Genomic DNA, 12,562 nt, shown 5'->3' on the forward strand with positions numbered 1-12,562 from the left:
CACCCCTTGCGTCTGGCTCAAAGCTCTCTGCATACGACGGTGCTCCTCTCTCTGATGCAACAAAATATTGTAGTATTGTTGGCGCCTTCAGTACCTCCCTCTCACCAGACCTGACATTTGCTATGCCGTCAATCAAGTTTGTCAGTTCATGCACGCTCTCACCACCGTACATCTCCAGGCTGTAGCATCTTACGGTATCTGAAGGCTTCTCTTGGTGGCCTTGGCCTAACCATCACTCCGGGACCGTTAACCACCTTCTTTGCATTCTCCGATGCCGACTGGGCTGGGTTTCAAAACCTACTGACTTGGGTTTCAAAAAAGTAACTGACTCTTTCCAGGTCTAGTGCCGAAGCAGAGTACAAGGCACTCGCCCCCACTATATAGCTATATAGGTCCGGACTTGCGTACGGTATCACTTGCCTAACAGCTGCCAAAAGCGGAAGCTTTCATGTTGACGGGCTTATTGTCTCCTTTCTAAAGGGAAAAAAGGATAGGTATCACTCCTCGGGCAGTCGCTAACTATTGCGCCTTCCCTTCCACTTACACCATTTCTTTGTGAATGCTCCGCTTTACTCTTTGGCGCGCTACTTCCGCTATCAACCAGCTTCAGATTCTCCTTAAGGCACCGTGTTGAGTAGGGATTTGAATCTAAAGTAGATTTTGGGTGTTGCTAAACTCTACTCCGATAACCCGCATGCGATGAGCAAACCGGTAGGAGGTACTAGAATCCGACGATGGGTGGCTCAATCAATCCTCTATTTGGCAAGGGTTAGGGCTCGGTGATTAGCTTTAGCTTCTAGATCAGCATCCAGGAAAAGGAATATTAGACCGAGTAGTGAGTTTCACAATCCACTCTTTCTATTCGCTCTAGCCAGCCTTTCATCCGCTTCTACTTCAACCTCTAGTCTTATTTAGAAGCTTATTCAAAAGAAAGAGTGAGTGAGAAGTGTGTGCTGCTGTGTAAACGGTATATTCGTAGGATGTTCGATATGCCTATGGATGTAGGACTCTGCTGGTATCCTGTTTGGACTTCGTCGCCAGTCCCTTTCAAATAGAGCCCTTAAGAGCTCATTTTTTCTATCTTTTTCCGGGATTTCTTTTCCATATAATTATTGAACAAATGAGTTCTACTCGGGCCTCAGTTTCCGACCAGGCCCGGGGAGACTGCTTGAGCCCATAGATGGCTTTTAAAGTCTGCAAACCTTGTTCTCCTCCCTCTTACACAACTGGGGGGAGGACTCATGTAAACTTATTACTGTAGGTCCCCGTTCAGGAAGGTATTTTTAACATATAATTGGAACATAAGCCAATCTCGATCCGCAACCATAGAAAGATCTTGAATTGGCTGTACCCCCACCAAAAAGTGGATATATAAGATCTTTTCAAGCTGAATTCATGCGGCTCCCCTTTCCATCACGGCGGGAAGTGATTCAACATTGGAATCGTCTTACGCCATATGTACTGAGATTGTTCGGGAGATATGGTCCAAGCATGGTGAAGAAATGAAGCCGACATTGACTAACTTTCATGGTAAAGATTCGACAAAAAAGAAAGAACAAAGATTAAGTTAGTGTTAAGTGAGTGAAAGATAGCTTTTTGATGAGAGAGGAGCTGGAAGGAGCATTGATAAGCCCTTAGAATCTCACATAGAAGAAGTGATCTCAAGATCTCCACTGGCTTTGAAACTTCTTTGATAGACCTGCTTTGTTGAATTCTAGTCTAGCTCTCTTCCTTCAGCTTCTTCCCTAGAGTAAGCCTCCCAGAAAAAACCATCAGTGTCGAGAGAGCACTGAGACAAATAAGCTAGCTAGTCATTCCTATCCCTGCTTACTTGTTATCTTCCTAAAAATCCCCTATCAAAGACTGAACTTTGACTCTAGTTCCAGTTCAAAACTTCAAATCCGTGCAATAGCACTAAACCAACTGAACTACTACTTTACCCAAAGTTAATACCCCAAAGGAGCAAAAAGAGAAAAAGGAACTGATACTTTACTTCAAGGAAACCTTTTCCCTTCTTCTATCTTTTCTTTTATTAAAGCGAACGAAGCCCGCATACCCACTCTTCTTCCCCCCTAGCGATAGGGCCTCGCCCCGGCTAAAGGCTACATTGAATTCTGACAACAGAAAAGTCAAGATGCTGCCAAGCTCTACCTTTATCTATGTCAGAATCGACCAAAAGGAACTAACAGCACACCTGGCGAAGCTTTCACTCTACTTTGCTCGGAGAGGCTATCTATACAGTCTCTTCTTTCTATCGGGAAAGAGAGTCATTAACGCATTCATTCTGAGTCGACAACAGCAATAGGGAATAAATCTACGTTAGCAAGAAGAACTAATCCACTCAGAGAGGTCATATTTATTTGGGTTAGCGCCTTTCGAACGAAAATGTATTTTTTTTATTGCTGACCAAATTCGTTTAAACGCCCCCGACTCGCGGATGTTCTCAAGCTTGAGCATACCTTTATAAGTATCCTTTTGCATGAACAACCTCCCTTTCATAGAATACGGCGAGGCATTTTTGATGCTGATCTCCTGCCAACTAGCATAGTTGCGCAGAATGCTAGCATCTGTAAAGTTACGGAAGAGCTCTCTTTCTATCCTCCACTCTAGTTCCACAATGGTCCAGACGAAATCTTCCGAAAGAACAGGGTGCACCTTCCCACTTGAATGAGCATCCTCCCACGCCTCTCTTTTTCTACGGGCTCTATCCTCATCTGAGATGAGCGGCTCTAATTCATCAGCGAACTCAGGGGCTGTCGGTTGCTCTACTTCATCACTATCGATGAAATCAAATATTTCAGGCAATGCCCTGGGATCGCCTGGAGAGGACGGGAGTAAATCCATTTCTGGTTGGTCCACCCCCGCCGCTTCAAAGAAAGTGGGGTCCGAGGAGCTTGAAGGGCCGCGAAGTGGATTGAATCCGCCATATACAGGTTGACTACTTTCATCTGCGCCTAATAGGAATTGCTAAACAGCTGGCCAAAGCTCGTCCATGAGGAGCATGCCAAGCGAGAAAAGCACCTGGAACAAGGCTAGCCTGACAAGCAAGAAAACTAGATTCGGATGAGCCGTGCGTTTGGCGAGATTCGAAACAAAAAACCATAAAGTGAAATCCACATGCAATATAGAAAAGTATAATCGTACACATATAAACATGAACCTTGTTGAGGCAACTGATCTAGCTCTTGAAATATATAACATGATTGATCCTATAGTCGTCATTTTTTTATAATGGGAATTTAAATAGAAAACATCCCTTGGGAAAGTCTCACGGCCTGGTGGTCGGCATAACAATAATGACATTTATCGATATGCCAACTCCTGTTTACTAAGATCATCATAGATTATTAATGTGTGCATTCCATTATCACGGAAATACTCCCCCATGGCACACCCCGAATATGGGGCCAGAAATTGCAGAGGAGAAGGATCTGAAGCGGTGGCTGCTACAAGAATGGAATATTCCAAAGCATTCGCTTCTGAAAGAATTTGAACTAATTGTGCCACAGTTGAGCGTTTCTGTCCAATCGCTACATAGACACAATACAATGTCTCACTCTCAGAGGTGCTCCTTGAGTTCATTTGCTTTTGGTTTAATATGGTATCGATAACAATTAATGTTTTTCCAGTTTGTCGGTCCCTGATTATAAGTTCTCGTTGACCACGACCTATAGGAACCAGGCTATCTACCGCTTTTAACCCTGTTTGCATAGGCTCGTGCACAGATTTACGTTCAATAATCCCAGGGGCTTTCACTCCGACACGTCTTCGCTCGTGATCGCTTAGAGCCCCTCTTCCATCAATAGGTACTCCCAACGCGTCGACCACACGCCCTAGCATAGCCTTAGCCGCAGGAACATCCACAATAGATCCAGTGCGTTTGACAAGATCTCCTTCTTTAATAGCAGTATCACTACCAAAGACAACAATCCCGACATTTTCATTCTCAAGATTCAAGGCTATTCCTTTGACGCCGCTGGCAAATTCAACCATTTCACCAACTTGAATCTCGTTCAATCCATAAACACGTGCAATCCCATCTCCAACTGAGACCACTCGGCCGATCTCATCCACTTGAAAATTCATGTAAAAGTGGCTAATTCTACTTTCTAATAGAGTCGTTAGTTCCGCAGCTCTTGGAGAGTTTTTTATTTGAAATGTTTTTGTATGTTTCTAGAGTCAAGGGAGAATGCTGTTTTCAAAAGGTATCCCTCTTCTATTTCAGTTTATGCTGCTTTTCTAGTTGAAGCTGCCTGGAGATTCAAATCATTTTCATTCTGCTTTATAGTAGCAAATATTGCATAGTTTCTATATAGTTGCAAGTTGAAGCAAAAAGGGTAGGTTTTGCAGCTATATAAAATGAAAATAGTAGACTTGTTCAAGCATCTATGGTAAAAATGAATGAGGTAGCCTTTCCATATATATAAAACGCACACTTTCTTGTTTTGAAAGCATCTCTGGTAAGAAAATGGCATGAGTCACTTTTGCTGCTATATAAAACGAAAAATAGCTATACTTGCTAAGAAGCCACTGTTGGAGTATTAAGCAACTCAAACAACAACATTATATTGACTATAAGCTACAGAATGCGAGGTTAGGAAGAGTTAGAAGCAACATTATGCTAACTGTAAGCGAGGAGTTATATGCAAGTATTGCTAACTAGCCCATAGAAGACAGTAGTTATACTTGCTAAGACACCTAGCTAGTATTAACAACAAGAGCAACAAGAAAGATTCACTCTCTCATCAGCATACGGGCCCCTCTGCTTCCTTGCTAGATTAGAAGCCAAACAAGCTGTTTTAACTTCACTTAGGCAACAAGAGCTAATAGTTAGAAGCTATCAAGTGAGTAGACCTATATACGGTATACGAACGATCTGGCTAGTGAATGCGGGGAGACAAGCATTAGCTTGTATCCGCGAATGAACGATTGGAAGTGAGTATACCTATATACGGTATACGAATGATAGAAGCTTATCTAATCTATCTCTTTATCTATAAGACCATAAGATAAGTGTAGAAGTGCAAAAGAAATAATGTATAGAATGCAAGCACTAAGTAAGTAAACATCCTTGTTGTTTTTTTCCTTAGCGTATAACACTAAGTAAATAAACTTCCTGTAGTTTGTAACTAGTCTTGCTAGCAACAACCTTAGTATAGATAGCAGGACTATTTTAGTTATATGCCCCACTACAGCTTCTCATCTCTTCTTGAGAATCCAGGAAGCTCTTCCAAGAACTACTAGCGGAGGTATTGATCGAGTATAGCCGAGCAATTAAGGCCTTCTTCTCGATACTAATCTAGCCTTTTGAGATTAAGTGTTCGAAAGGGGCACCACTCCATGATCGCACTCTGTATTCGTTCTCATAAGTCACTTTAGGACGATCAAGAAAATAATAAAGTAGGATTGTTACTACGGGTACAGGTTCTGAAACAAGTAGATTATTTCAATCACTTAATTCTCAATGATCTGATCACGCACCCCGCTTACTTTTTATCTCTTTTACCAATGATCAGTAGATTGAGCACTAACTGAATCTCAATAAAGAAGGAGAAGAAGTAGAATCAATCAACGACGCCTAGATCATGAAAGGGGCATACCATCTACCCTACAATCCTTTTTTTCTTCTCTTACGAAATGGATAGTTAGAGAGAAAGAGAACTCCTAAGGCGTGATCTACTCTATTAGATTCTATTAGATGAAGAGGTCCTGTCAGTACTATTGGATTAACTATCCTTCTCTCTTTGATGCCATCTTATTCTATGTCATTTGTCCGGATTGTGCCCGACCTCCTCTACCTCCAAATCCCTTGACCACGCCCCGCTCCGGGGATCACTGAACGAGAGGGACACCCGACCCTTCCCCAACCTATAGGAAGATAACGAAAGGGAGACAAGACACAACCTATAACACAAGCATCTATCCAATTCGTTACGCAAGAGTGAGTACTAACCTCGCGGATGGAGAATAGAATGTAACATTACTAAGGAGGAATTAATTGAGTCACAATGAAAATGCTCATATTGCTGAATTAGCAGCTGCATCTTATTCTCCCTTACTTGCTCAGTACCATCACAGATAATCTGAATTGTGTCCCAAACCTCCTTGGTTGTTTTGCAGTTAATGATGTTATCAAAAATATCACCATCAACCCCATTGAATAATATATTCATGGCCTTCTTGTCTTTCCTGACTTGCTCAATATCAGGATCTGACCATTCATGCCTAGGCTTGGGAACAGATGGTTCATTGCCTATTGCAGCTCTCATTGGCACATGAGGACCTCTCTCTATGCAATCCACATAGGCCTCATCTTGAGAAAGAAGATGTAGGTGCATCATCACCTTCTAGTGGTATTAATTGTCTTTATCCAGAAATGGAATTTTGACTCCAACATCCTTCTTGTTCATCTTACTGTTTTGTTGTGATCTTTAAACTCTTTGTATTTCAAGAGCTTGCTCTGATACCAATTGTTATTCCCTAATAATACAACAAGAATTATAGAAGGGGGGGTTGAATGTAATTCTGGTTTCTTTTTGAGATTTATGAAAAATGGTTCTAACTCAACTTATATCTAACTGTTTGATTTGCAAAGTGCGGAATACAGAGTTAAGTTAAGCAAACATAAAGTAATAAAAACTCAGGTCTTTAAAACTTTCTGGTGGATTTGAATGTATCCACCAGAGAAATATATATATATATATATATATATATATATATATATCAAGAGAACCCTATGAAGCTTGAATAGCTCACAACTGCTTTACAAGTGAACAAACAAATTATAGAGAAATTCTACAGAATACAGCTTAAAAATGTTTCTCTGCTGAAAATGTGTTTGCTTAGTTTGTGTTGTTATTGTTCTACTTGCTATACTTGGTTTATATATGATCAAATTTACATAGAATAAGACAAGATAATAAAACAAAACCTATCAAGTCTAACTCCATGCTGCTCCACTACTCTATTCCAGCATCTTTGAAAAACTTCATAACTTGCATGAAAATGGTAATGCTTCTTTGTTCTCGAAACCCTACTAAACAGGCTGCCACATTCCTTTTGCAAACACTCGACGCATGTGACTGTGTTGTCACTGTCAACAGATATTTGAATTGATCATCTGTCGGGTACATGCTTGTTATCCGTCGGGTAGCCTTGTTGATCATCCGTCGGGTAGCTTTGTTGATCATCCGTCGGGTAGCCATTTATCACTTGACTCTATTTCATTTGTGCAGAATTACAAGATATCTTATATTTACATTAATCAACCTATTCTGAACATCTACTAGCAGTCTATATGATTCATAAGCTACTACATAATCTATACAAAGTTGTTTGTAGAAATGTGCTACAGTACTGATTATTACATAAGCTACTCACCCGGTGGATATCAATTAGTCATCCGTTGGGACTATATTGAATCATCCGTCGGGACTATAATTGATCATCCGTCGAGTGCTACAAAATTCACCAAGTTAAATCTACTAAGGTGTTTTTTTAGCTTATCATCAAGTACACAACATATTCCTAACACTCATCATTAGTGGTCTGGCTTTCATTGACCATTAGGGCACTTGAACCATCTACAACATGCCCTTGACCAGATCATAATGATTTCCGTTAAATCATTTCTAGTTCATATATTTTTAAGATTCCATACAGAACTTCCAGAGTTATTCTGCTCAAGTCTCTCCCTTCTCTGATTGCTGATATTTTCTGTTCCAAATGATCAGGAAGAGTGAGCAAAAATTTCAAGTTCACTTCTTCAGCTTCATAATATTTATCATGAAGCTGCAAGTCATTTATCAGCTTGTTAAACCTTTCAAACACATCAGTAATGCTTTCCTTTGGCTTAGCCATAAAACCCTCATACTGTGAAATTAGTATCCTTCTTTGATTTGACCTAACTTCCTCAGTTTCTTCACACAATATCTCTATCTTTTCCCAGATCAGCTTAGCAGTGTCACAGTTGACAATGTTGTTATACATTACATTATCAAGTGACTCTATTAAGATTAACTGTAAGCCACTATCCAGGGAGACTTTTTCTTTCTCAGGCTCAGTGTATTCTGCAGGATCCTAAGGAGCATAATGAGCTGGGATAACCATGTCTCCATCTGTAAATTCATCAACTGTAACCATAGGAATGAAGGGCCCATTTTTGAGGATCTAAATGTACCGTGGATTGGCCATCCTCATAAACAACATCATTTTCTTCTTCCATATAGTATAGTTAGCTTTATCAAAAGTAGGGATTTTGATGCTACTGATTTTCTGTGTATTCATTCTTCCAAGATCTTGAATCTGTTTACTTTCAGATTTTGCTCTAATACCACTTGTTAGGTTATGAATTACACACAGGGGGGTGAATGCATTTTTCTGTTTTATGCTTTTTTCGAAGTTTTTATGGTTGTGAACAAAGTGAATTAAATCTTACAGTGGGATGTATTATTACTAAAATTGAACAAGCAATAACAGTGAACACAGCTCTTTCAAAACTCACTTAATTTTATATTAAAATTAAGAATGTTTTGCTATAAAATTTCTAGGCTTTTTGTTGCTAAAGAGCTTAGCTTCTTCCTTGAAAGAAATACAAGATTTTCTTTTCTAAATTGTTACCTCTAACAAAGGACCAGTGTTAACTTTATATTATAGTTAACTACTGGTTTACACAGTTTATAATAAGACATGCTATTTACTTTAGTAAGCTGTCACTAATCATTCCATTTTAGGAAAAGTATATCTTCCATTTCTGGATTAGCATATCTTTGCATACTGTGTTAACGTTAATCCTCCTTTGTCAATTAATCTTCACCCTTGATCTTGCACACTCTTCAAGCTGCTTTTTGTAGACTTGTCAATCCAACTGGTTGAATTGTTTGTTGATTGTTAATCTTGGATATTGAACTGATCTGCACTTTGTACTTTGAGTTTTACCTCGAGATCTATAGTTTGTTGTATAGAGAACTTGACATCTCGATAAGTATATTGGCTTATTGAGATCTCTCATTACTCTATAGATGTTTTGACTTATAGAGGTCTCTGAGTTCTCTATAAGAGAATTTAGCTTGTCGAGATCTCTTCACTTCATGTCTTCACTTTGGCTTATAGACATCTCTGAGTTCTCTAGTGAGTAATTGACTTGTCGATAACTCAGAGTTCTCTAATGATATTTGACTTGTCGATATCTCAGAGTTCTCTAATGATATTTGACTTTTCGATAACTCTGAGTTCTCTAGTGAAGTAATGACTTGTCAATATCTCCAATCTTCATGTCTTCAATTTGGCTTGTTGATATCTCTAAGTTCTCTAGTAGCTTTCCTGACTTCTCGATAAGTCATTATGTAGTTCTCGAATGACTTCTCTATAAAACTAAATCTGTGACTTGTAGAGATCTTGACTTAGAATATTTTTCTCAAAACAGATTTATTCAACTCCAAGCTTCTTCATAATTCTTCTGAGGCATGATCTTCTTGATCTTCTTCCAGATAGAATTCTTAGGCTTGATACTGTTTAAAGAAAAAGACTCCAGTCTGCTCTTTGACATTTTTACAAACTTTAAATGTTACAATACAAATGCAAACTAAGATTACAGTACAACTTACTTAGGATTGTTAATTTGACTTAGTCTTGTTATTGTACAGGCATGTATTGCACAACATAAACCAAGAAAGTAAGTTAGTTCTCCCATCATGCTCATTTCACATTTGCTTTGCATTAATTTGGCAAAATTTTTGCAAAGTTTCTCATATGTAGAGCCAAATATTATATCATCTACATAAATCTGAACAAGTATACTAGAGCCATTAACATTTCTAAAGAAAAGAGTTTTGTCAACAGTGCCTCTTGTGAAGTGATTTTCTAAAAGAAACTTTGACAAAGTGTCATACCAGGCTCTAGGTTCTTGCTTTAATACATAAAGTGCTTTTAAAAGATAATAAACATAATCTGGAAAGTTGGGGTCTTTAAAACCAGGAGATTGACTAACATAGACTTCCTCCTCCAAATCCCCAATTAGAAATGCACTCTTAACATCGATTTGATAGACCTTAAAATTGGAATTGGTTGCATAGGCTAGCAAGATTATGATGGCTTCAAGTCTTGCAACAGGAGCAAAGGTCTCTTCAAAATCTATTCCTTTTTTTGACAATAGCCCTTAGCAACCAATCTAGCTTTGTTCCTGATTACTATACCATTTTCATCCATCTTGTTTCTGAATACCCATTTGGTGTCAATAGGATTCTTGCCTTTAGGTTTGGGTACCAACTTCCATACTTTATTCCTTTCAAATTGGTTTAGCTCTTCCTGTACAGCTAAAACCCAATCGGGATCCAACAAAACTTTTTCTACCTTCTTTGGCTCTTCATGTGACAGGAAGCTGTTATACGGGCATTCTTTTTGAGTTGCTTTTCTTGTTTGCACTCTTGAAGATGCATCACCAATAATTAGTTCAAATTGGTGATCTCTATTCCATTTCCTTTGTTGTAGTAGATTAGCTCTAGATGAAGATGCCTCAAAGTTCTCTTGATGTTGGACTGAGTTTTGATTAGAAGAAACTCCCCCCCCCCGAGTTTGTGGATCTTTGACTTGGAGTTGGGGTCCTTTCTGTGTGTGATCTATATTGACTTTCAACTCCTATTGATGGTTTAACGGATGTTGAGTTTTGCCTTTCGACGGATGATGTAGTTTGTCTTCCAATGGATGATGCACCTTGTCTTTCGATGGTTGTAGAATTCCGTTCTTCATTTGTTACTGACTTTTCTGCATTTTCCTTGGAGATTATTTCTTGATCACTTTCATCGTCACTATCATCACAGTTCATCTCAACATTGTCAAATTTGAGGCTTTCATGGAAACCTTCATCTTGCAGTCCTTCAATCTTCTTATCATAAAACGCAACATGTATGAATTCCATAAAAATGTTGGTTCTGAGATTGTAGACTCTGTATGCTTTACCAACTGTATACCCAACAAAAATACCTTCGTCCGCTTTGACATCAAACTTTCCATGTTGCTCAGTTTGATTCTTTAGAATATAGCATTTGCAACCAAAGACATGAAGAAAGTTTAGTGTTGGTTTCCTGCTCTTGAACAATTGATAAGGGGTCATGCATTTTGCTTGATTGACCAAAGAAATATTATGAGTGTAGCATGCAGTATTTACAGCTTCTGCCCAAAAGTAAGTTGGTAACTTTGATTCTTCTAGCATTGTCCTTGCAGCTTCAATAGGAGATCTATTCTTTCTTTCTACCACTCCATTTTGTTGTGGAGTCCTTACTGCTGAAAACTCATGCATGATCCCATTTTCTTCACAAAATAACCTCATTTTTGAATTCTTTAACTCAGTTCCATTGTCAGTCTTGATTCTTCTTACTTTGAGATCAGGATGATTGTTGACTTTCCTTATATGATTGATAATGATTTCACTACCTTCATCTTTAGATTTTAGGAAATATGTCCAAGTGAACTTTGAGAAATCATCCACAAACAGTAGGCAATATCTTTTCTTTGAGATTGACAACACATTAACTGGTCCAAACAAGTCCATGTGCAATAGTTGTAGTGGTTCTTCAATTGTAGATTCAAGCTTCTTCTTGAATGATGACTTGATTTGTTTTCCTAACCTGACTAATTCATTCATAGTCTTGAAGTTCAGATGGGACAATTTCTTGTGCCACAACCAACTTTCATCTTGACTTGCTTTGCTGAAAAGACAAGTAATAGAATTTGCACTTGATAAGTTGAAGTCAGCTAGATACGCATTTCCTTTTTTCACTCCAGTGAGAACCACTTTGTTGTTCTTTTTGTTTGTAACAACACAGGTTTCTGAATTGAATGTTACTAAGTTGCCCTTGTCACATAGTTGGCTGACACTCAAAAGATTATGTTTGAGTCCATCCACTAGAGCAACTTCTTCAATGATGACATTGTATTTAGAATTCAAGACATATCACACAGTATACCCTTTGTTGTCATCTCCAGAAGTGATACTTGGGCCAGCTCTCTCCTTAAACTCAGTGAGCATGGTAGACTCTCCAATCATGTGCCTTGAGCAACCACTATCCAGATACCAAAGATTCCTTCTGTTTCCCTGCACACATCAAAATCAAGTCAAGTTAATTTTGGTACCCAAGTTTCCTTGGGTCCTGCCTTGTTAGCCTTCTTTTTAGGTTTCTTAGGCTTGTCCTCATTTAACTTAGGTGATTGAGATTCAGCCTGGGTCACTAGAGTAGGGCTTTGAAAACCATTCATAATTGCAGAATTATCATGCGCAGGTTGGTTAACATAAAATGGCATGTTATGTGCAAACATGTTATTCCAGTATGGCATGCTAAATGGCATTTGAGGTATACTGAATGCAGCATAGTAAGGATTTTGTGCAAATGGCATATTAGCATATTATGTATTCAAATTTTGTGTAGGCATAACATTCATAGGCATTGTGGGCATGTTGGGAAATGAGGGAGGTGCAAACATGGGTGCAGGCATAGCAGATTTGCAATTAACATAAAAATGATTAACACTACCATACTTAACATGGATTTTTCTTGGTGCTTATTTA

The sequence above is a fragment of the Apium graveolens genome, chromosome 8, assembly GCF_009905375.1.
Source record: "Apium graveolens cultivar Ventura chromosome 8, ASM990537v1, whole genome shotgun sequence".
In the NCBI taxonomy this organism is placed as follows: Eukaryota; Viridiplantae; Streptophyta; class Magnoliopsida; order Apiales; family Apiaceae; genus Apium; species Apium graveolens.